The sequence below is a fragment of the Danio rerio genome, chromosome 9 (genome assembly GCF_052040795.2).
Source record: "Danio rerio strain M-AB ecotype USA chromosome 9, GRCz13ab, whole genome shotgun sequence".
NCBI lineage: Eukaryota > Metazoa > Chordata > Actinopteri > Cypriniformes > Danionidae > Danio > Danio rerio.
In genome coordinates, this window is record NC_141029.1 from 21,564,891 (window position 1) to 21,589,773 (window position 24,883).

General features: G+C 35.2%; 2 long non-coding RNA genes across 3 annotated transcripts; both read right to left on the reverse strand.

Annotated features, from left to right (window-relative positions):
- Nucleotides 1-12,560: 12,560 nt before the first annotated feature.
- On the reverse strand, nucleotides 12,561-14,063 carry LOC147842327 (uncharacterized). Its single transcript, XR_015499315.1, has 5 exons — nucleotides 13,923-14,063; nucleotides 13,399-13,453; nucleotides 13,249-13,325; nucleotides 13,042-13,090; nucleotides 12,561-12,681 (listed from the first exon to the last, which is right to left on the reverse strand). It is a non-coding gene; the product is annotated as an uncharacterized LOC147842327 (long non-coding RNA).
- A 6,739-nt stretch (nucleotides 14,064-20,802) lies between these two features.
- Nucleotides 20,803-24,141, reverse strand: LOC147842328 (uncharacterized). 2 transcript variants are annotated; one of them, XR_015499314.2, is made up of 6 exons: nucleotides 24,079-24,141; nucleotides 23,652-23,758; nucleotides 22,041-22,167; nucleotides 21,780-21,865; nucleotides 21,441-21,483; nucleotides 20,803-21,343 (listed from the first exon to the last, which is right to left on the reverse strand). It is a non-coding gene; the product is annotated as an uncharacterized LOC147842328 (long non-coding RNA). The 2 variants fall into 2 exon arrangements; XR_015944793.1 differs by having other exon boundaries at nucleotides 23,652-24,141.
- Between the last annotated feature and the right edge of the window lie 742 nt (nucleotides 24,142-24,883).

Here is a 24,883-nt window from a genome sequence, read left to right on the forward strand (position 1 = left end):
CTTCTACATAGCTCACTTATTTTACCTTTTGTTCTGTTCAACACAATCTTTTTGGATTAAAATGCTTTTTTGAAAATTCATTCATCATCCAAAATAATGTCATTTATTAAGACCTAATCAAAACACCTTGTTTTGCTTTTTACATGGGAAATTTTTATATCTATAAATGTACATATAGGCCTATGTAAACCCTTTTTTAGCAGATTCAAAGATTGATGTTTAACTCCTAGAATTTATGCTTATTGCTTTGTATTTAATAGACCTGTTTGTTTTTATGTTTTTATTAACCTCTCATTTCCTCTTATTTCTCTCATGCAATTGTTATATATTTTATTCATAATTCTCTCTTATTGTTTAAAAAGGAACTACAGTTCGTAGAGACTGTATTCTGTTTTATTTGTAAATGTTTTGTTGTTATAAATAAAAATAACAAAAAAATAAATAAATATGATGACGCCATGTGATCGGTCATCATGACTGCAGCAACTTTGAGTCCCGAAGTGTCCAGCTGTCCGTCTTGACGGCTCCGTTTTCAACTCTGCCCCGCCTGCGCTCGGCTAATCTCGTTGATCACCGGCTGCAGCTGAGCTTCATGTCGAACGCACCTATTGCCATCATCACGTGATCAGTGACGTCCGAAGCTTCATTTTCGCCTTTACCCACGTGACTGCTACGAATTTTGATTCAAAGGTTTAAACACCCTCATAGTAAAGTGTATAGCGAGAGAATTGGCGTCTATTACATACATTTGTTTCAAAGCACTGCACCAGTCCCACACACCAGTAATTAAACTAAACTACAATAGTATTTTTTACTAAAAAGGTTTTGAACAATACTAAAGTGTATTAGCGTATTTTTTTTACGACTATCTTTAAAGAAAACCACTGCATATCGTAGTATTGTGTTTAACAGACAGTATTTGATGAATGCGATTGTGCAGTATCATTCACATAGCGTCCTCCTAGAGCACTCGCCTCCCAAACAGGAATCGCTGGTTCGATCCCCGCTTGGAGTGGGACTATTTTTGTTATGATAAACTCTTGAATACCTTGGATTTTGCTACAATCATCAGTTGTGTAATGTAATATATCTTGTGTAAAAACTACAGTAATTGAGTAATTTGTTTATATTGCTGTTGTTTTATTACTACATGAATGAGTTGGTCAGTTGTGAACATTTGACATTATGGCAACACAGTGCTTTCCCACACTTTCACCAGAAGAGTTCCTCATCGAGCTCTGATTTAGAAAGCTTCGAGTAACGAACCTTTTTCCGATACAATTGAGTCGAGCGCTTCACTGGTTCAGAAAGCTTCATTTCACCATCACTAAAAAAAGGCAAAAGGTGTAGTTTTATACCACATACAGTAAAAGATATATGAACGTAGCGTTCCTGACAAAAAAAAACACAAATGAGTAAGGGAGTAACTGCAGTCTAGAGAAATGGGCGTGGCAAAGGGGTAGGGGCGTGGTAAAAGGTTTTTCATTGGTGAAAGCAAGTGTGCCGTAAGCCTGCGTTTGAGTGAAGGTCTCGGCCGTTAGATCGCCCCCTGGGGGCTGGCTGCAGTACAAGACATAAAGCCCGCCTCCTCCGTGTTAATGAAGGAGACTTGAGCCCAAATAAAAAAATTAATTACACTTGCAATAAAATGTCCCGAAAGATGGTTCTGGTCGATTAAGGCACTGATTATTGTGCTGAAATAGGTGCAGATCCTCATTTTTGTAAACAGTTTGTTTTTAGCAGTAATTTAATGCTGGGCGTGTCATCGTGATTGACAGTTGTGATTGACAGTTTCTCAAAGCAGACCGTCTGAGCTTCGGCAGGAGACTGAATTGTTATTACTCGATTTCTGTGGATATTTTACTATGTCAAAATGAGTTCAGCAGTAAACTATAGTTTCTGACATACATGATCCTGGTGGAACACTGTTTATTCGCTACGGTCAGGGCTTTTTTTCGGGCTTTATTAGTTTGCTAATACACGCCTAGCCACCCAGATAGCAAAACACAGTGGGGCCAGTTCTTGCCTGCCGGAGACTTAACCCTCAGACTGACTACCTCTGCTGGACGTACTCCGGACGTACTCCGGATGCCTGGACTCACTGCCTGATTCCAGCCCGAGTCAATTGAGCCAGATGCGGCAGCCGAGCGAGCAGGCGCTGCCGCATGCGAGCCGGAATCAGCCCGCGACGCCGCGAGTAGGTTATGTGCGCTGCTGCCCGGAGCTGGCGCGATTGAATCTTCATTATATAAAACCCTCACATTTGTTAACGTTATTACAACCATTTTTGTTGATATGACAGCAAACACATGCTGAGAAGTTCGGGGGGCGTGGTTGATTTTACATAAAACGTTTGGTTGGAAGCTCGACTCCGCTCATTTTCGTGGCTCCTCCTCTGGCTCCATCAGACAGTCCTTCTGCGCATGTCAAGGCTCCAATTTTAGCAGTCTTTTGCGACAGTTTGTGCCCATCAAGCAGGCATTTTGCCCTCAAGGCGTTCAATGGGAAAAGGGGCTGTCGCGTCGTCCATATTTTTTACAGTCATTGGGTGAAAGGTTTTCTTCTGGTAAGGGCGTAGCAAAAGGTTTCACATTGGTCAAAGGTTTTTTCCAGTCAAATATGTTGGCCAATAGAGAGGAGGAACTATGACGTCACTTTGTAGGCTAATCGGCTTTATGGCAAGCTGTTTTAGCATTTAAACCTTTGTTCTGACTATCCATAAATATATATTTAGAGATATCTCTAATTAGGCTCGTTTGAGGTGCGCCTCGCCTTGACTGCTTTGTAAACGAGAGCAGGAGTGTGCAGTAAGAGGAGGGCTCAAAAATTACATCAGAACAAAGTCGGACACTTGCCGAATCTCGCTGTTTAGCCACCTAGAAACGTCACCAGTGGCGGAGATCTCGTTCGCGTTTTTTATCGCAGACGAATGACCTCATGAAAAAATACTATGGTGATTTATAGTAAATATTATAGCATTTTTGAACATGTTTTTTCAGTATTGGGTTATGTTTATAGTTGTTGTGATACCAGAGCAACTAATTTAAATAGGCTATTCTATAATATGGTTCAAAAGCACTACGGTATATAGTATTTTTAATGAGGGAGTGGATGCAATAGAAATATCACTGTTTTTACGAAAAGATGGTCAGAATTACAGAAGATGAACAGCTCATTAACTAAAAGGGTGTATTTAAAATATAATTCTGTAGATTCAACAAACTTTAAAAGAATAACAAAATAAACAGCTTATACAGCAAAAAAACTTCCAAGAAACATAATTTGGCTATAAATGAGGTAGCTATAGCAAGATGCTTTTGAGTGGCAGGTCATGACAAATGTTTGTTTGACATAAAGAAATTCTTAGGGGGTTAATTACATTGACATGCTTATTAGGCTTATATAAACTGCTTTTACTCCAGCCAGACTAAAATAAAATAGCCCAAGACTTTATCCAGAATAAAAAAATATTAGACTGTAAATACTGTGAAAATGTTCTTGGTCTATTAAACATGACTTTTGACTTCACATACGTGTGTGTGTGTGTGTGTGTCTTCTTGTTTACTACACCCCTTTCACTTCTCATATGAAACCACACAAAGATGAGGCATAATGACAAAACAGTCTGATTACCTTTGTATGTCTGAATATATGTATATGTTGGATTGACTTTCATGGAATAATGCTGCATAAAAATTACAATACAAAATTCACATTAACATACAAAAAGTGAAAATGACAACACCAAATAAATAAAAACCATATGTAATGCTCTTTATGACTTTTTTAATTATCAACGAAAATACAAAAAAGGTATTCAACAAATCCAGGTATAAACCTTAGTTAAACAAGATAATAAAGTGTAATGTGTCAGTCTCATCCAATGAGCATTTAGCTGTGTCGTCAGCCAGTCGTTTCCCATCATGCTTTTGGTAACGCAGTCTTTTGAGATCAACTGCTGCCGACTGCTGAATCCGAGGTACCCGCCTCGCGATCGCGTGACATCAGAGCAAGGCAAAGGCAAGGCGGACACATTTCTAACCGGTATCCTGCGGTGATCACCAGTGATCGATTCTGCGCAAATTTTGGCCATCTCAAACGAGCCTATTATATTTTGACTATAATTATAATTCGACTAGTCAGAATGACAATTAGAGATATCTGCAATTACAATTGTACTAGTACGAAATCAGATTGGAGATATCTGCAAATATATTATGACTAGTCATATTCCATTGACTTCCATTGAAAAATATTTGCAGATATCTCTAAATGAGTTTTGACTAGTCACAATTATAATTAGAGATATCTCTAAATGAATTTCGACTAATCACAATTATAATTAGAGATATCTCTAAATAAATTTTGACTAGTAACAATTGTAATTAGAGATATCTCTAATTGTCATTCTGACTAGTCGATTTATAATTATGACTAGTCAAAATATAATTAAAGATATCTCTATATTTATGGATAGTCAGAACAAAGGTTTAAATGCTAAATCGGCTTGCCATATAAAACTGGTTCCCTCGTGAAAATGAAAATCCATAGGCGTTTCGAAGATTGCAAATAATAAGCTCTGTGTTCAAACACTGTTCATTACACTTACACGTTTTGTCCAGTCGGACAATCCAAATACAAACAAAAGAATTGAAAAGCAATTATTAGGCTATAAACAGACTACAGAGCCCTCGGGGCGCTCGCCTGTGACGTCAGCCCCACCCCTTTTAACGCTTATTTTTAAAAATGGTTCATGACAAAGATAGTCTCTCTGTTTATTTTATTATAATCCACGCTATGTATTATAAACAAATAAATACGCAAAAACCATGAATCGTTTTTAGGTGGGAAATACATCTGTTTTACTTTATAGTTGTTCTAAAAGTTTTAAAACTGTGTAGAAATCTGACTATATAGTATAATCATAAGACATATTAAAAATGAGTGTATCGCTCGCTTGCACACAGTCTGGGTCCGTGTACGTTTTGTTCATTTGTTTTTCATTTTCAAACGGAATAAAGGAAATGGAGAAAACGGCCGTTTTTCCGTTTTTCTTTTGCTCACGAGAAAACGAAAAAACGAGATTTTGGCTGGATTTTCGTTTTTTGGTTTCGGGTAGGAAAACGAATAAACGACTTTAAAATTCATTTTACACATGTAGGCGGTGCTGAAACGCCCACTTTCCTCTAATTGGTCAACCAAATCTGCGCTCGTGACGTCACCCTCAAAATAAAAGCCTTACACGCAGGCTTTTAATTATTATTATTTAATTATATATATAAACAAAGTTTACATATTCTATCATTTGAACCACACACAGTTAGCAGGCTTACATTCATTGCGTATGTATAAATTAAATAAAAACATAAAGCAGTATTTGTCATTAAAATAAGGTCATAGTTCACTGCCAAGCTTCTTGCTGCTGTGCACCTGATGGAGAGCAAAGAAAGCCATTTCCGAGGAGCACCTGGTTTGCATGATTGTTTCAGAGCAAGGGCTTTATAATAATAATGATAATAATAATAATAATAATAATAATAATAATAATAATAATAATAATTATTATTATTATTATCAGTTACTAGTGTTTTTATTGTTTGGTGTTTTTTTTTCTTTTTAATAGTTGTTAGCAGAACCAGAATAAGAACACTTTGGGCCCTGCTATAAAAACAAAGGGTACCATTTGTTTTCATTTATTTCTTCCTATTTTAATTATATATTGTAATTATTTATTTGATAATTAATAATATTTTATTGCAACGCCAAAGTAGGCCTGTCTTATTATTTTTTTATTACTAAATTTGCTGTTATTGTAGGCTAGATGGCAGGCTTTAAATATTTTAAATAACATTTAATCATAACCTTACTAATTCGAGAGCCGAACCTAAAAAAGTTGAAGTGCGGCTTCCGGTTCCGGCGAGTGAGGGAATGGCAGCATAGTGCATCGTCTCCTCCGACGAAGATATTAATAACCCCACTTAAACTTGAGAAAAACCCCTAACTGTTTCAAAATAACCAATAATAGTGGGGCAACAATGGAGACGAAAAAAAAGAGCAGGAAAACCAACACGGAACTTGTGGAAATTGAAGGCAGACAGCAAGTAGGCACAGCTGGAACAAATGCGTTAGCACAGCAACACAATGCTAATCGTCAACAGCCTAGTAACCCTGACAACACGTATATCAATCTGGAACGAATCCTGGAGGAAATTCAAGACTTTCGGAAGGACAACAACCACCAGTTGGATGAAATCAAAACCGAATTAAATAAGACTAATCAAAGAATCAGCCACGCAGAGGATCGTATTGAAGAAACTGAAACCCGATTGCAAAACGTGGAGGAAATCATGCAAAAAATCATCAAAATACAATCGCAATTGGAAAACAAACAAATTGACCAAGAAGGCAGATCAAGAAGAGACAATATAAGGATATACAACGTGCCTGAAGATGCAGAGAAAAACTCTATGGTTGATTTCGTAGAACAACTGTTGCGGGACACTTTGGATTTTCCCCCAGACAGGGAGCTGTATGTAGAAAGAGCCCATCGGGCGCTCGTGCCGAAACCCGGAACGAATGCAAAACCTAGATCGATCATAGTAAAATTCCTCAGGTACAGAACGAAAGAAGAAGTGATCCGGAAGGCATGGGCGAAAAAAGAAATCCTCATGGGAGAGCAAAAAATATACTTCGATCATGACTATCCTCCCGCGGTTCTCCAGAAAAGGAAGGATTACTCACAGGTGAAAAAAGTACTTAAAGAAAAGAAGATCCGATTCCAAACTCCATATCCAGCAAGACTACGGGTGTTCTATGAGGACGGGGTTCACACGTACCATACAGCTGAAGAGGCATACACAGACATGGTGAAAAAAGGGTTCCGTGTGGAAAAAACGCCGCAGACAGAATCGTTGATGGAACAACTCAAACACACGTCGTGGGAATCTGTTTCGCATAAAAAGACAAAAGAGAAAACAAATCAACAAGCGACTGACATCCGAGAGCGTCTACAGGCATATAGAAGATAATTTAAGTCTGTCTACGCCATCTGCAACAAACACTTGAATTGGTACATTTTTATGAACCGCAAAACTTGAGATAATTTCTGCTCTTTTTTTTCTCTCCGTATCGTTCAATAATGTCATATTACGTCGGACACGTGAGGTATGTTTTCTTTCATCTCATGTAAATACGGTGAACTGGGGGGCCCTGAATACCACCACAGAAAGAAAGGTCTCCCTCCCACGCTAGATATCATCAGACTGTCCCAGGGTTGTTTGTTTGAGACCCCTAACTTGGAAGCTCAATATGTTCATCAGGTTCTTGTAGTGTTCGTTATTGTTTCGTATATTGTTCTCCAGGGTTATTGTCTTCCTTACTCAAGAGATATTGAAATACTAAACCAACATAAGTGACGAGACAAAAATAATTTCATTTAATGTTAATGGCCTACTTAATCCAATCAAAAGGAAAAAAAATATTGACTAAAATGAAGAAAGAAAATGCCCATATAGTATACTTACAAGAGACACACCTGAATAATTCAGAACATGAAAAACTTAAAAGAATGGGATTTACCCAGATCTATTACTCATCATACCCTACAGGGCACAGGAGAGGGGTTATAATATTGATTTCTCATAAAGTTATTTTTGAAAAAAAATATGAATATGCTGACAAAGAAGGTCATTTTATTCTGGTTAAGGGGATACTAAATGGAACATATGTTACTTTGTTTAATATTTATGCTCCTCCTAATAGTAAAATTAATCTCTTTCAAAATATATTTCAGACCATAGCCTCTGAAACGCAGGGTATTCTGATCTGTGGGGGTGATCTAAATATACACCTACAACCTGATTTAGACTCCACAAATAAGAAAAGAATTTTTCCCAAACCTATTCTTTGGAAAATTAATGCAATGATGAATGATATTGGCATAATTGATATATGGAGAGACTTATATCCAAATACAAAAGATTATACACATTTTTCTTCTCCGCATAATACTTACTCAAGGATTGATTATTACCTTATGTTTAAAATAGATAGAGCCAGAGTTACGAGTTGTGATATTGGAACTATAGATATTAGTGATCATGCTCCAGTCTATTTAAAACTACAATTAAATAACAAATACAAAGACACACTATGGAAATTTAACCTAAACCTTCTTAATAATCCATCTATTAAATTACATCTTAAAAATGAAATTCATATCTATTTAGAAAATAATGATAATGAAGAGGTCACTCCTCCTATACTGTGGGATGCCGCAAAAGCAGTATTAAGAGGGAAAACTATATCATTTGCTTCACGAAACAAGAAACTCCGGCAACAGGAATTAAACAAATTACAGCATCAACTAAAATCATTAGAAAAGGAACACAAGATTAATCAAAACCCCAAAATATTAAAACAAATTTAAAAAGTACAGAATGAAATTAATATGAATAATTAAACACATTATAGTTGATAAAAAAATTGTGTCTAGTAGTTCCGACAAACAGATGAGCTCGCTGCATGTGCGTTGCGCTAATAATTTGACATTTGCTCTTCTTGAGAAAGTGCTACAGCGGGCCCTGCTATTTCATATATAAGGTTAGTGATACGTATTTTAAATTAGTATTGCACATTATTCATTCATTTTCTTGTTGGCTTAGTCCCTTTATTAATCTGGGGTCGCCACAGCCGAATGAACCGCCAACTTATTTAGCAAGTTTTTACACAGCGGATGCCCTTCCAGCCACAACCCATCTCTGGGAAACATCCACACATACACACACACTTATACAGTACGGACAATTTAGCCTACCCAATTCACCAGTACCGCATGTCTTTGGACTGTGGGGAAAACCGGAGCACCCGGAGGAAACCCACGCGAACGCACTACACTACTGAATTAGACACACAATCTCAAAAAAAAACTTGATGCTTATTTACATTATCTAAAGTCATTTCTTACGAGGTAGAATCTGTTGTTGTATTATATATTTTTGTTTTAATATGCAAATAATTTTCTTTAATTTGTAATAGGCCTATTGTCCCTCATTGCATAAAATAACCAGCCTTTGTATTCAATATATTTGTAAATTGTCCATCCAGTTTGACGCAAGCTAAACAACATTTTGGCCTGTTTTGCTTATTAAATGAGTTATTTTCACGGAGAAACAAATCATCCATCCACACAGTTTTGTATAGGACCTGTGTGAACAAAAATATACACTTCAGCATAGCCTATAGGAAAATGTATCTGTTTAGAACCAATTTTGTGTTGTATAATTAAAAATATTAAAAATACAATAAAAAAAGGAATAACATTTGAAGTACAATGCTTCAAAGATCCAATACGCTGCATGCAGAGACAAAACAAAAACTTGTTTGTTTGTTTAATAAAATAATAATATGAAATTAAAGTGAAACAGTTCCATAACCTGTATTATAACTGTAGTCACTCTAGATGACAAATCATCCGTTGCGCCGGTCAGTTTCACCTTTAATCAAGAATGTGCCAGAACCAAATGAGAATATTTACAGATTACCTCGGAATGAGACCTCGGTCTGTGAAGGATGCAGAACACAGAAACTCGTTGAGAATGGAGATGCATGTTATGTTTTATATTCCTTTAGATATTGTAAATAAACAACAAGTTTTTAAAGAGATTGTGTCATGTCTTTTCTTTGACGCACGCGCTGAACAGCCCCGAAAAGGCGCCTTTATTTAGCCTGTAGCCTAAATAATAGTTTAGATTTTATAACATATAAAGTTCCATTACTTTAAATGTATAATGTTTTTTAACATTTATGGATTATATAAAATATATAGTTTATATAAATGCGCTCTGATCATTCAAGGATCATAATGCGTTGCATATTCTTCTTATTCTTCATTAGGCTTGATCCGTAAATTGTGTATTTTATAAACTGATCATTTATAAGGACTAAGCTATTAATAACTGTAATTCCTCGAACGGAAAAGTCTTGATTAAAGAAAAAGAGAACTTAATTCGACAAATGCATATAGTGCGCTTATTTCTGCGCGCATCGCGCACTTTACCGAATTACCTTTTTTATTTTTTATGCACTATAAATGCATCTGGCAGCACCGAAAAGAGCAAATGCCAAGTTATTAGCGCAGCGCACAGACAGCTAGCTCGTCTAGTCTGAACCAGGGGTTTTCAAACTATTCATTGCACACCGATCCCATTGCATTTTATTTAGGATAAACCACTTATTTAAAATTAATTAATTAAAAGGTGCGTACTCTCCAATACACCACTGAATTATATATAGTGTCATAATATTTAATAATTATAATTAAGATAGACACCTGACCTCCATTTAATAAACAATTTATTTGCCATACTCTGTGAATTTGAAGTTTAAAGTTTAAATCATTTATGTTAAACTTAAATTATTTAAAAACTTAAAAAGACTTAAATTTAGTCATTTAAGACATTTTAGGTCATAAGTTTACATACATTGACCGTTGCGTTTAGTAGGCCTATTCTGGTCTAAATAAGCTTTTTGCATCTTAGGTGTTTACACACACAAATTAAGCAGTTTATACGTACATTTAATGTTACTTTGAAATTACTTTTGATGCAATAAAGAATCCTAAATAGTTGAAAGTGTTAACATATTCTTGAAATGTAGTTATTTTATAACTATGAAATTTATTACTAAACAAAGTGAATCATTATGAATTTGCCAAGAAATAATCCACTTTACCACTGTAAAGCAATGCCCCACACTCACTAGAACGGTAGAACCTGGACTGTATGATATGTTCTGTATGTAAAATAAAGAAAATAAGCAAGATGCGCAGTCTCATGCAGCCTTAGTGAAATATAGCGCGTCACAGCAATGAACTAAAAATAAAACCACCCTTGAAATGCTTTATTCCTTTATTTTTTTCAGCCTACACTGACTGAGAATAATGTTGCACTATTTTATTAACAAATAATTAGAATGTTTTTTTTTTCCTTCAACACATTCATCATTACTTTTGCCTGTGCAAGTTTTTTGCGTGCATTTGAGCGCGAAGGCATCTATTTTCAGGTGCAAGACACCTGTGGCTATGTCCCTGCTACAATAATAATAACAACAACAACGACAAAATAATAACAAAAAATAATAATAATAAGACAGGCCTACTTTGCAGTTGCAATAAAGTATTAATTATTAAATAAATATTTACAATAGGCTAAAGGCATATATTAAATTAAAATATGAGAAAATCCAATAGAAACAAATGGTACCATTTATTATAGCCCCATGCAGGGTCCAATGTGTTCTTACAACCATTGAATAACTAAGTAAATAATAATAATAACAATACTAATAATAATAGGCCTAATAATAATAATAATAATAATAATAATAATAAATTATTATTTTATACAGAGTAGGCTATTATTTAGGCCTACAATAGCTCTAAAACAATCATGTAAACCAGGTGCTGCTCGGAAATGGCTTTCTTTGCTCAGCATCAGGTGCACAGCAGCAAGAAGCTTGGCAGTGAACTATGACCTTATTTTAATGACAAATGTCTAAGAATACTGCTGATTTACGTTTTTATTTAATTTATACATACGCAATGAATGTAAGCCTGCTAACTGTGTGTGGTTCAAATGATAGAATATGTAAACTTTGTTTATATATATATAATTAAATAATAATAATTAAAAGCCTGCGTGTAAGGCTTTTATTTTGAGGGTGACGTCACGAGCACAGATTTGGTTGACCAATTAGAGGAAAGTGGGCGTTTCAGCACCACCTACATGTGTAAAATGAATTTTAAAGTCGTTTATCCGTTTTCCTACCCTAAACCAAAAAACGAAAATCCAGCCAAAATCTCGTTTTTTCGTTTTCTCGTGAGCAAAAGAAAAACGGAAAAACGGCCGTTTTCTCCATTTCCTTTATTCCGTTTGAAAATGGAAAACAAATGAACAAAACGTACACGGACCCAGTCTGCTTACCTAGACGACAGAATGCGTGAGGAGGAACAAGTCTATCAAATCCCAACAAACACATTTACGTTGTAGCGATGTCTGCACAACGTTGTATTTTTTTTAAAGGCAACGTTGCCGCTTACGTGCTCGCTACATTGTCACAACGTAGAAATGTAAGAATTTAGAAGGCTGTAGCAACGTTGTCGTGCGACATTCAGCAACCGCGAGGCGGCGTTCTTACTACTTGTATTAATATTTTTTGTGGCAGTTTATCAGTACTGCCTAGAATACAGGATAAGCAGCAATTCTTTTCCAGTATTGCTTAATATGAAATATTGTTCATTTATTTTTCCTATTTAATTTAACAACTGCATGTGTAAACTTTAAAGTGTAAAAATGCCACACAAATGAATATAATCAAACTTTTTATTATATATTTCACAACATTTAATACATAAAGTACACATACAGTATCTAATTATAAGCAAACAGTATAAAATAAAGTTTATATATATATATATAATTAATCTAAATGGTAAACAAACAAGAAAAGTAAACAAGAAATCATTAAAATGTAAATAAATATATAAATTAAAATTCAAACACTGGGCAGTGAAGCTCTGGACTGGAGAATACAGCAGACCGGGGAGCGCAGCTGAAGACCAGTTGTAGTTGTTGGTATGGAGAAAGCAGTCAGAGGAAGAAACAAATTCAACAGATAATCCAGCTTCAGACATCCACAGCAGACACAAGTCAAAATAGGCAGTGAACAAGAGAGGACAGATCAGAGCTTGACACAACAGCACTACACAGGAAATGACTATGACTAGCAAGTTATTGAAGTTTCAGACATTTATTGTAATTTCATTACATATAAAATCTCCATAGTATCTCCATATAATATAATATATATCTCCATAGTATCTCCATTACATATAAAATCTCCATAGTAATTATGTAGCCTACTTTATTTTAATGTTTTAATAATATATCATATACCAAAATTACATACAATTAAATAAATTTAGAGATACAGGGAAAACAGGTTTAAGTTAACAGAAGTCAGAGTTAGTCTCCGAATACTTACTTAAATTATGAGAAGAGAAAGAACAGGCCCTGTATTGTGTCGTTGCTCGCTGTAAATGGAATGTTAAACTTAGTGTCATTTCAATAACAGCTGTACAAAATAATAAAGTAATTTTTTTATAAGCATGATCTATTTTCCACATTATGGACATGCTGTTTTAGGTAACATAACAACATTTAATAGTAAATAGAGTAGTATACTTTTTACCTCATCCAATTCTTCTTTCCATAGATCAGGAATTACAGCAACACTGATCTGAGGTGAATTCAACAGCTGAAAACATTCTGAAAGACAAGTTACATGAATAATTTAAAAACAACAGTGAGTGATTAAACAATAGAGTTTTATGCAACTTACGCATAATTAAAATCCAGAAATTATCAATAGAAGATTACCTCCATGTAAAAATAGCCTGTTGAGCAAAGAAAAGAGTGGGTTTTAAATAAAACATCAAAAGACCAATCAAAATAGAAATTTAGACTAGCAGACCTTTTAATTACTATCTATATTAATTAGGCATATGAACATTAATTTATATACTTTAACTTATAGGGATAGCTCACCCAAAACTGACAATTCTGCTATTATAGCCTTATCCTTTATTTGTTGCAAACTTATTTAGCTTTTTTTCTGCTAAACAATAAAGAAGATATATTAAATAAAGCTGGAAAACTGTAACTATTTAATTCCATAGTGTTTCAATAATCAGAAAATGTTTTATCGAGAGATTTAACATAATGATTTTAATGTTGTTGCCGTCCGTTAACGGAATGTGTGTGTGTGTGTGATGTTGGAACAGATTGTTGTCGAAATCGTAGGTTTGTTTGATTATTCACGATTTACGTATCTTATTTAGCAAGAAGAAATAAAGCAATACTCACGTCTCCTCGGTCGTTGATGAATGAGACGACGGCTTGTTGAAATTTAAACTTATTCAGCTTTGACCAGTAAATGTTGTACAGTGGTCGTCCACGCCACCTAAGCACAACCTAAAGCATGCGACCCTCATCCCAACAAACACACAACGTTGCCTCAACGTAGCGACCTTCCTACAACGTTGTACCAACATTGCAAAAAGGTTGAGGATTCGACGTTGTTGCTAAAGGTTGTCACAACGATGTCATAAGGTTGCCATTTAAACATCATGAGGGTCGCATGCTTTAGGTTGTGCTTATGTATATATATATATAATCTAAACTTTATTTTATACTGTTTGCTTATAATTAGATACTGTATGTGTACTGTATGTATTAAATGTTGTGAAATATATAATAAAAAGTTTAATTATATTCATTTGTGTGGCATTTTTACACTTTAAAGTTTACACATGCAGTTGTTAAATTAAATAGGAAAATAAATGAACAATATTTCATATTAAGCAATACTGGAAAAGAATTGCTGCTTATCCTGTATTATAGGCAGTACTGATAAACTGCCACAAAAATATTAATACAAGTAGTAAGAACACCGCCTCGCGGTTGCTGAATGTCGCACGACAACGTTGCTACAGCCTTCTAAATTCTTACATTTCTACGTTGTGACAATGTAGCGAGCACGTAAGCGGCAACGTTGCCTTTAAAAAAAATACAACGTTGTGCAGACATCGCTACAACGTAAATGTGTTTGTTGGGATGATGTTTAAATGGCAACCTTATGACATCGTTGTGACAACCTTTAGCAACAACGTCGAATCCTCAACCTTTTTCGCATTTTGGTACAACGTTGTAGGAAGGTCGCTACGTTGAGGCAACGTTGTGTGTTTGTTGGGATGCCTGCAAGTTCCATCATTTTGGACACAGAGCATTCAATATTCCTTTTGTGTCACGGTACAGCAAAAAGCACCCCATACAGTTACATCTGCTATACATTTTATGGAGGAGTGTGTAAATATTGCAGTTATGACAGTTAAATGTGTTCAGATGAAGAAATAAGACAAAAAACTACTTGATCACGTGAAAATGACAGTTAACATGCATGTATTTTACACATTTATTCATACGTCTGCATTACTGAGAGCAGGAGAGATAGGCTGCACTAAGCTGTATCTTCATAATACAGATTATTAAAATAAACGATAAACAAATTTATCTGTATCGATAGCCTTTACAAGTGAAGGAATTATCTGCACACAATCTGATGTGACCAGATGACTTTTGTCAGTGTTAATGATTTAGCAGAGGGTAAATGAAGTGACTTACAATTATGAGAACAATTATATTTTATTACACAAGTTGTAGGCTAGTATACAAATTGTCTCCATTATTGCAAACAAGGAGGAAAAAAGTAAATAAACCAAATAAAAGAAAAAAAAAACAAACCACTAATGGCCACCGGTTACCCAGAAAGTGAGGACAGATGAGGTACCCAAGCAGCAGTGTTTTCACCACACTCAGCTCACAGCAATCAAAAAAACAAAAAATCAACAGTGACCAAATCACCACACAATCCCAACCACCTTTTCTCCACCGCCATCCACACCCAGTGCAGGGAACCAAGTGGCCACTGATGGTAAAGCAAATCCAAAACAGAACCTACAAAAGAAAGAAAAAAAAGTTTAACAAAGGAAAATACAAAAAAAATTGTCGTCAACCTAGCAACATAATACACAACCCAAATTCGCATACAACAAAAGTCAACAAAAAAAGATTCAATAACAAAAACATTAGGCTCGTTTAAGGTGCGCCTCGCCTTGGCTGCATTGTAAACGAGAGCAGGCGTGCGCAGTAAGAGGAGGGCTCAAAAATTACATCAGAAGTCGGACACCTGCCGAATCTCGCTGTTTAACCTGGAAACGTCACCAGTGGCGGAGATCTCGTTCACGTTTTTAATCGCAGACGAATGACCACATGAAAAAATACTATGGTGATTTATAGTAAATATTATAGCATTTTTGAACATGTTTTTTCAGTATTGGGTTATGTTTATAGTTGTTGTGATACCAGAACTATAAAATTTAAATAGGCTATTTTATAACATGGTTCAAAAGCACTACAGTATACATTACTACAGTATTTTTTTTAATGTGGGAGTGGATGCAATAGAAATATCACTGTTTTTACAGAGATGGTCAGAATTACAGAAGATGAACAGCTCATTAACTAAACGAGTGTATTAAAAATATAATTCTGTAGATTCAACAAACGTTAAAATAATAACAAAATAAACAGCTTATACAGCAATAAAGCTTTCAAGAAACCTAATTTGGCTACATTATAAATGAAGTAGCCATAGCAAGATGCTTTTGAGTGACAAGTCATGACAAATGTTTGTTTGACAAATAAATTCTTAGGGGGTTAATTATATTGACATGCTTATTAGGTCTATATAAACTGCTTTTACTCCAGCCAGACTAAAATAAAATAGCCCAAGACTTTCTCAAGAATAAAAACTATTAGACTGTAGGAAAAACTGTGGAAATGTTCTTGGTCGATTAAACATGACTTTTGACTCCACATACATATACATATACATGTGTGTGTGTGTGTGTGTGTGTGTGTGTGTGTGTGTGTGTGTGTGTGTCTTGTTTACTACACCCTTTTCACTTCTCGTATGAAACCACACAAAGATGAGGCATAATGACAAAACAGTCTGATTATCTTTGTATTTCTGAATATGTGTATATATTGGATTGACTTTAATGGAATAATGCTGCATAAAAATTACAATACAAAATTCACACAAACATACAAAAAGTGAAAATGACAACAAACAGGACTTAAGACTGAGAGAGAAATAGAATACAGCACACACACATCCTAATGATTTATAAGTAACATTTAGTTATATTGGATAGGTCACGTTATGTTTTACAAAGATGTGTTTTGTTTTTGTTTGCGTGTAAATCTAAATAAATAACCATATGTAATGCTCTTTATGACTTTTTTTTAATTATCAACGAAAATACAAAAAAGGTATTCAACAAATCCAGGTATAAACCTTAGTAAAACTAGATAATAAAGTGTAATGTGTCAGTCTCATCCAATCAGCTTTAAGCTGTGTCGTCAGCCAGTCGTTTCCCATCATGCTTTTGGTAACGCAGTCTTTTGAGAGCAACTGCGGCCGACTGCTCTATCCGAGGTACCCGCCTCGCGATCGCGAGAGTTTTTTGGCGCACGTCAGCGTGACATCAGAGCGAGGCGAAGGCAAGGCGGACACATTTCTAACCGGCATGCATCTTGCTGTGATCACCGGTGATCGATTCTGCGCAGATTTTGTTCAAGTCAAACGAGTCTAAAGCAGTGGCGTTGCTAGGGTCGAAAGAGATAAGGGGCTTAGCCCCAAAGACCCCCAACACCCCCCCCCCCCCCAATTAAAAAAATAATGTTCTAATTCACCCCGCTAAAATACCACCACTATCAAAAGGTAATCTACTTTTATGAAAGATTTATAAATGTTTTAATAATAAATAGGGCTTTTGAAGTGACTTTTAGCAATAAATTTTGAAGCTTTGTGACTTGTAACACCAAAAAGGAAAAATAAAAACATTAATTAATTATCCCACTTCTCATTTACTAGTCTGTTGTGAGCCATATCATACCTCTTGAGCCTCCTATCTCCTCTCCTGATTTGCAGTTTCTGTTTGTTTTTTGAAAATGTAATTGTCTGCATGTCTTCAAATCTAAAAAATATGATTTATTTTATATTGTGAGTTGTTATCCAATGTAATACAAAGCTACAAACATGTTCAGTTGGACAAAGTAATTAACTAAGGTGTAGTGTTGTCAAGATACTGGAATTTCTAAATTCAAAACCTTGCAAAATATTGATATTCAATAGGCTACTATTTTTGACATAGTAAAAATTTTATGAAAAATAGTACAAAAATAAAAATAAAGATTTATATGCTAGAAATATGTTTACTTCAAATTTCTTTTGAGGTAGATTTTTTCAGTTTTCCTCAAAATAAGGTAATGTGGGCATTGTAGCACTTTAAATGCAAGTAATGCCTGTTTCATTCATTCATTGAGCAGAAATTCCATATATGCCTCACAAAAGTAACAGTCCAGGAAATCCTTAATATGGATAAAGGCATCCAGCTATTGCTGTAGTTGAATGAACATAAGATCTGAATAAACATAAAAAGGCTTTAACTAATCATTTACATGACTGCGATAATAAATGTTTATACAGTTGAAGTCAGAATTATTATTCCCCTTTGAATTTTTTTTTTTTAATATTTCCCAAATTATGTTTAACAGAGCAAGGAAATTTCCACAGTATGTCTGATAATATTTTTTGTTTTGAAGAAATTCTTATTCATTTTATTTCAGCTAGAATAAAAGCAGTATTACATAAAAAAAAACCCTTTTAGGGTCAAAATTATTAGCCCCTTTAAGCAAAAATTTTTTTTCTGATAATCTACAGAACAAACCACCGTTATACAATAACTTGCATAATTACCCTAACCTGCCTTTAAAACCCTTTAAATGTCACTTTAAGCTGTATAGAAGTGAAAAATGTCTAGGCATATATTATGTACTGTCATCATGGCAAAGATAAAACAAATCAGTAATTAGAGATGAGTTATTAAAACTATTATGTTTAGAAATGTGTTGAAACAGTCTTCTCTCCGTTTAACAGAAATTAGGGGAAAAAAAATGAACAGGGGGCTAATAATTCAACTGGGGCTAATCAGACTTTAACTGTATGTCTTCTTCCAGCCATCTCAGGTATTTTCATAAGAAAGTCGATTTATAATCCCCTGCTAATTGAGATAGCATGTTAAAGTAGAATGTAGCTATACAATATGCTAGATGCATGAACTCAATGTGATTTAGCTATTACAGAAACAAATGTGACTGGCTATATCATATCTAGATAAATATATCTATATCATATCTAGAAAGCTAGAACAATTTACGTTTTTCTGTCTAATTTGCATGTATGCATTGATATGATGCACATTTTATCGATTACAGTTATTTTATTTCACCAAAACTACACACATTTTATACTGTGGAAACAAATGTTAAGCTTCACTTCAATATTCAGTTTCGCGAAAGAGTTGTATTATTACCTTATCAACTTCAGCTCTTCAAAATAAAAGGTGCGTTCGACTTCATGCAGCGCTGCGCAGATCGATCGAAATCTGTCTTAAAGCGGTGCATTCTGGTTAGAAATCTTGTCCGGATTGATGCTGCGCCGACGCCACGTGACTGTCACAAGTGGCATCAAAGTACCGCGACAGCGCTCCGAGATCAGACGGCAAACTCAGACCATGCAGCTTCTAGGTGCGTTCGACATGAAGCTCAGCTGCAGCCGGTGATCAACGAGATTAGCCGAGCGCAGGCGGGGGCGGAGTTGAAAACGGAGCCGTCAAGACGGACAGCTGGACACTTCGGGACTCAAAGTTGCTGCAGTCATGATGACCGATAACATCCCGAAGTGTCCAACTGTCCGTCTTGACGGCTCCGTTTTCAACTCCGCCCCGCCTGCGCTCGGCTAATCTCGTTGATCACCGGCTGCAGCTGAGCTTCATGTCGAACGCACCTAAAGAATAAATGAAGTGCAGTGGCGGAATTTTTTAAACATCATGTGACAACAGTGCCACTCCCACTTCCCGGTAGATACAGGTACTGCTGAACAGCTGACCCGACACAAAAGGTGCGTTCGACATGAGGCTGCAGCCGGTGATCAACGAGATTAGCCGAGCGCAGGCGGGGGAGGAGTTGAAAACGGAGCCATCAAGACGGACAGCTGGACACTTACTCAAAGTTGCTGCAGTCATGATGACCGATCACATGGCGTTATCATATTTTTTTGTTATTTTTATTTATAACAACAAAACATTTACAAAATAAAACAGAATACAGTCTCTACAAACTGTAGTTCCTTTATAAACAATAAGGGAGAATAATGAATAAAATATGTAACAAATGCATGAAAGAAATAAGAGGAAATGAGAGGTTAATATATAAACATAAAAACGAACAGGTCTATTAAATACAAAGTAATAAGCATTAATTCTAGGAGTTAAAGATCAATCTGTAGGCTAATACTTCTTGTTTGAATCTGCTAAAAAAAGGTTTACATATATGTACATTTGTAGATATAAAAATTTCCGATGTAAAAAGCAAAACAAGGTGTTTTGATTAGGTCTTAATAAATGAGATTATTTTGGATAATGAATGAATTTTCAAAAAAGCATTTTAATCCAAAAAGATTGTGTTGAAAAGAACAAAAGGTAAAATAAGTGAGCTATGTAGAAGTTTCCCAGAAGGACCAGGTATAGCCTTTAAACTGCTAGACAGGAAATATTATATATATATATATATATATATATATATATATATATATATATATATATATATATATATATATATATATATATATATATATATATCCTGCCACCCTAAAGCTCTCTTAACAAATTAAGTTAAAGAACTATTTTATTAAATAATTATAAAATGGTTTTATGATTATATATATATATATATATATATATATATATATATATATATATATATATATATATATATATATATATATATATATATATACACAGCAAAATATGGGGACCCAAAACAACTCTATGGGTGTTAATTTCAACACTTTGAAAGTGTCTCACGGGGTCCACTCAAAACAGAGTTAAATCAACACTTTCAAAATGGTTGGCACATTGACACCGAAGTAAGGGTTAATTTTAACTCTGGGCAGAGTTAAAAAATGTAACTATATTTAACACCGCCTGGTGTAATATATTGTTATTTTATTCAACTCTCTTGAGTGTAAATATGGTAAAAAGGTAAAATAGACTGTAAATTACAAAAGAAAAAACATTTTATTTGAAAACATTCAACACTTCAACAATTCATTCAGTTTTTAAAATGCAACAATGTCAAATATGCTTTAAATGTTTTATTAGTACAGACAGTATCAACAAAATATGTATGACCAGTGCTCAAAAAGGCTTTCAGTCCTTTGGTCCAAACTTGATGTGTTATCAGAGCAATTTGAAAGTTCAATATAGCGTCACTCATAGTTTACTTCTGAACTCATAGTTTTCTTGTGAAATTACATTTTAAACAACTTGGCGTGCAAATCTTTCACTTCGGGTGTTTCCTTGGTCCTCCATATCAAACACAGCAGTTTAAATGAAGGTATAAATGCTGTAAACTTGTGTGAAAACAAACTGGAGCTAGGAAATCTCATCAAGCATGTCCTGTGAATGAAGTGCTTCCCAGCCACAGGATGACCTTTTTATCCATGACGATGTAGCAGCTGCTGATCGCTCGTCTGGTGGTTCCTGATGCACGGATATAGGGTGATGCTCATCTAAGAACTCTTCAAGACTCCAGCATGACTAAGAAAAATGTTTGAAAACAAATTGCAATCAAATTCTATGATATATTTAAAAGAACATTTAAAGTAAATAAAACATTCAAGAAATCTAAACTCACCTTTTGAAAATCTTCATGATGATCCACAACTTGACTCTCCCAGCTGGTTGAGGTGACAGGATATGGAAAAGTAGAAAAAACACATACATCACTGTTGGATCTCCAAAAACAATTAGGTTAACCACTATGACTAGAACTGGAAAAACAGGCAGCTGTCTGTCCAGAATCCTGAATTTAACACAACACTTGGAGCAAAATTTAGAGGAGCTCAAAATCTTTTATATCATTTAGTGATGCTGACTTCCCCAAAATATTGGCCACAGTGTAAAAAATATTCATAAACTTCATAAACAACAGTTTTCTGTAAGCGTGTGCGTGCGTGCGTGCATGTTTCTTTACCAGATTCAACTTGTTAAGCCCTTTCAGGTCCAGTATTGACGCCACCTTTCCTGGAGTCTAGCAGATGTTTCAGGTCCAAATATAATCTAAAATATTAGGATAAGCAGAAGAGGAAAAGTGCAAAGTAAAGAGCAAAACATTATTTAAGTAACAGTTCACCCACAATACAAAACTTATCACCTTCATGTCATTTGTTATTCTCTAATGCTATAATACCCTCTCAGCTTATGTGAAACAAATACAGAACTTTATCAAACATACCTTCATTATTATCACCACATATGACCAAGAAGGTGTGCTTGGTCATTTCACCAACTCTGGAAATACACCATCCGTCTCTAATCAGCCACCGTCACAGGGTCTTGTGTTATTGTATAGAGAACTGTGGCTGTTAAAAAAACAACAAAAAATTAGTATCTAACACATATGCATAACCTTCAGATAAAAAGGAGAGATGGACATTACAAAGTATGCCTCACACTTTTTCAGATATCTTTTGATTCAGATGTTGATTATTGATAATAAATCTACAAATCAAAACTGTATCATCATTAGGCTGCTCAAATATGAATCAGTTGATTAATTTTACAGACAGGTGGCTGTTTACAACCAGGGCCGGAGTGGGACTCCTTTTCAGCCCTGGAGTTTCAAGCCTCAGACCGGCCCACCTCAGTTCACGACTGACTATATTAAAATAAGGTCATTTCCAAATCAGTTTCTAATGACACTATCACGTATTTTTTTGAGAAAACAGCTGCTTTAGAACTTCAAATGTTCAACAACCCTAACAGTATTATATGTCTTAACAATAAAAATGAAAAAAAAAAAAACCTACTCAGATGAGGATCAAACCCGGGTCGGCAGTGTCAAAGCCTAACGCGCTAATCACTTGACCACAATCATCATTAACATATCATCATTATTATAAAAAGATAAAAAGAGCAGCGCTTTGGTAAAATAATTAATGAGAAGACTGTGGTCAAGTAAAAAAATAATTAATGTAAAAAGTGTAACTGCTGAGAGCAACAGATTCTGGAGCTAGGGACAACGGCCCTCGCGGCCAAAAAACGCACCGGCCCACCGGGAATTCTCCCGGTCCTCCCGATTAGCCAATCCGGGCCTGTTTACAACGCACTAAATTGTCTTTAATAAAAAGGAAATGTTGTGTACAGTACATGCTAAGTTTAGCCTATAGTTTTAAGCACAATATCATGCGGGAGAAAAAGCTTGACTAAGATGTTCCTGACTACATAAATAGCCTAACTTACTAACGTCAGACACCCCGAGTTGGGAAAAGTAATTTTCGGGGGATACAGAGTTGATTTGCGGGAGGTAGCGGGAGAGATGAGAACCTGAAGAGCAATGAGATGAGTTGCGCGCGACGTACCTGAAGAGCGGTGGGGGTGACTTGCGCGCGACGTACCTGAAGAGCTGGGAGGGATTCGGTGGAGAGGGTGTGCAAAGTGTTTAATGACCGGGCGGGAGACGCGCGATTTCCGGGAGATTATCATTCATTTGCGGGCATCTACTTGGGCATCTGGGAGTCTCTGTGCATTTGCGGGATAACGTTAACGTTAGTCCCGCAACTTCCGGGAGACTTCTGTAACGTTAAATGTCTGAGAAAGTGCAAACGCGTTCATTTAAAGACATTAATGTTAACATTTTGACTTTAATGGTTGTCAACGCTTAATATAATTCAAGCGTACGTTATCACGCGACTCTATGAACTAACGGTATATGTACGGCCACGAATGAACCAGTTTAAAAGGGCCGCGGTGTTTAAAATAACCAAATTAACGTACACGAATAACAAACAATCATATGTTTTAGTTAGGAAGCCTTTTACAAGTAAGCATATGTTCATTTACTCACCACATATGTTTTAGAAACTCTCCAGAGCTTATGGAAACCGTCCTGTGTTGCCGTTAGCATCCGGGCAGAGTAGGCTAGGCTGCTCCGGGGATTCCCTCGCTAGTTTGCTTCGAATTAAAGGAGAAGTGTCGATTTTATTTTACAGATGGGTAACAACGCACAAAATGGCATTAAGCGTGACAGAAATGTGTTGAACATGTACATTTGATGTTTTTATGCACTATGTATGCGTGAGCATATATAAAAACATACTTGAAAATAAGTGAATAGTAATGCAGTTAAGCTAGATACACAAACGACCATGAATGGACCGCAGAAGATTAAAATTGTCACTCCATTCTAAAGTTATTAACTTAACAATATGTTTACAACTGTATTTCCTTAAAGAAAGTCAGTAAAATACCAACATTTAGGTAGTTTGACTCACCAGTTGCTGTTCTAAACCTCAGATGGAAAATGCATGGCGTCTGGAAAATTCTTCAGTGACTGGGGCTGCATGAATTCCCGGATGTTGGAATTAACACCACCAAGTGTTGAAAAGATAACTCCTTGATTTCGCACTGAATAAAATCAATTCTAACTCTTATTATATTCATTTATCAAAATCTTAACTCTTTAACGTCAACATTTACTCTGAAATGCTTCAACACCGAGAATTTAACTCAGATGAATTTGCTGTGTATATATATATATATATATATATATATATATATTATAATCATAAAACCATTTTATAATTATTTAATAAAATAGTTCTTTAACTTAATTTGTTAAGAGAGCTTTAGGGTGGCAGGATCAATGATGATGATTATTTTATTTCAAGTCTGTAAGACTTATTTGAGTTCATATTTAGGTTATTCACTAAAACATACACTAAAATATATAATTTAAATCGATCATGGAGATGAATCCAGTAAATAGTCTGTATAAAAAAGTTAAAAATAAATCTGTGCAAACAAGCTAACCTTTATAACCAGATTATTTAACAAAAGATGATTACTGCAGTAAAATATTTGTAGTCTTTTAATAAGCAAGATGTGTACAGGAAAGAGAGGGTGTGAAAAGTGAATTGTTTGTTTTGAAACTTTTGAATCGGAATTTACCCGAAATACCAACCCTATCTCACAGCGAAATCGTACGAATTCGTACGTAGTAACCAAGTGGCTAAATCGTACAAATTCGTACGAGCTGGGTCGTACGAATTCGTACGATTTATTCACCGCCTTTAGTTC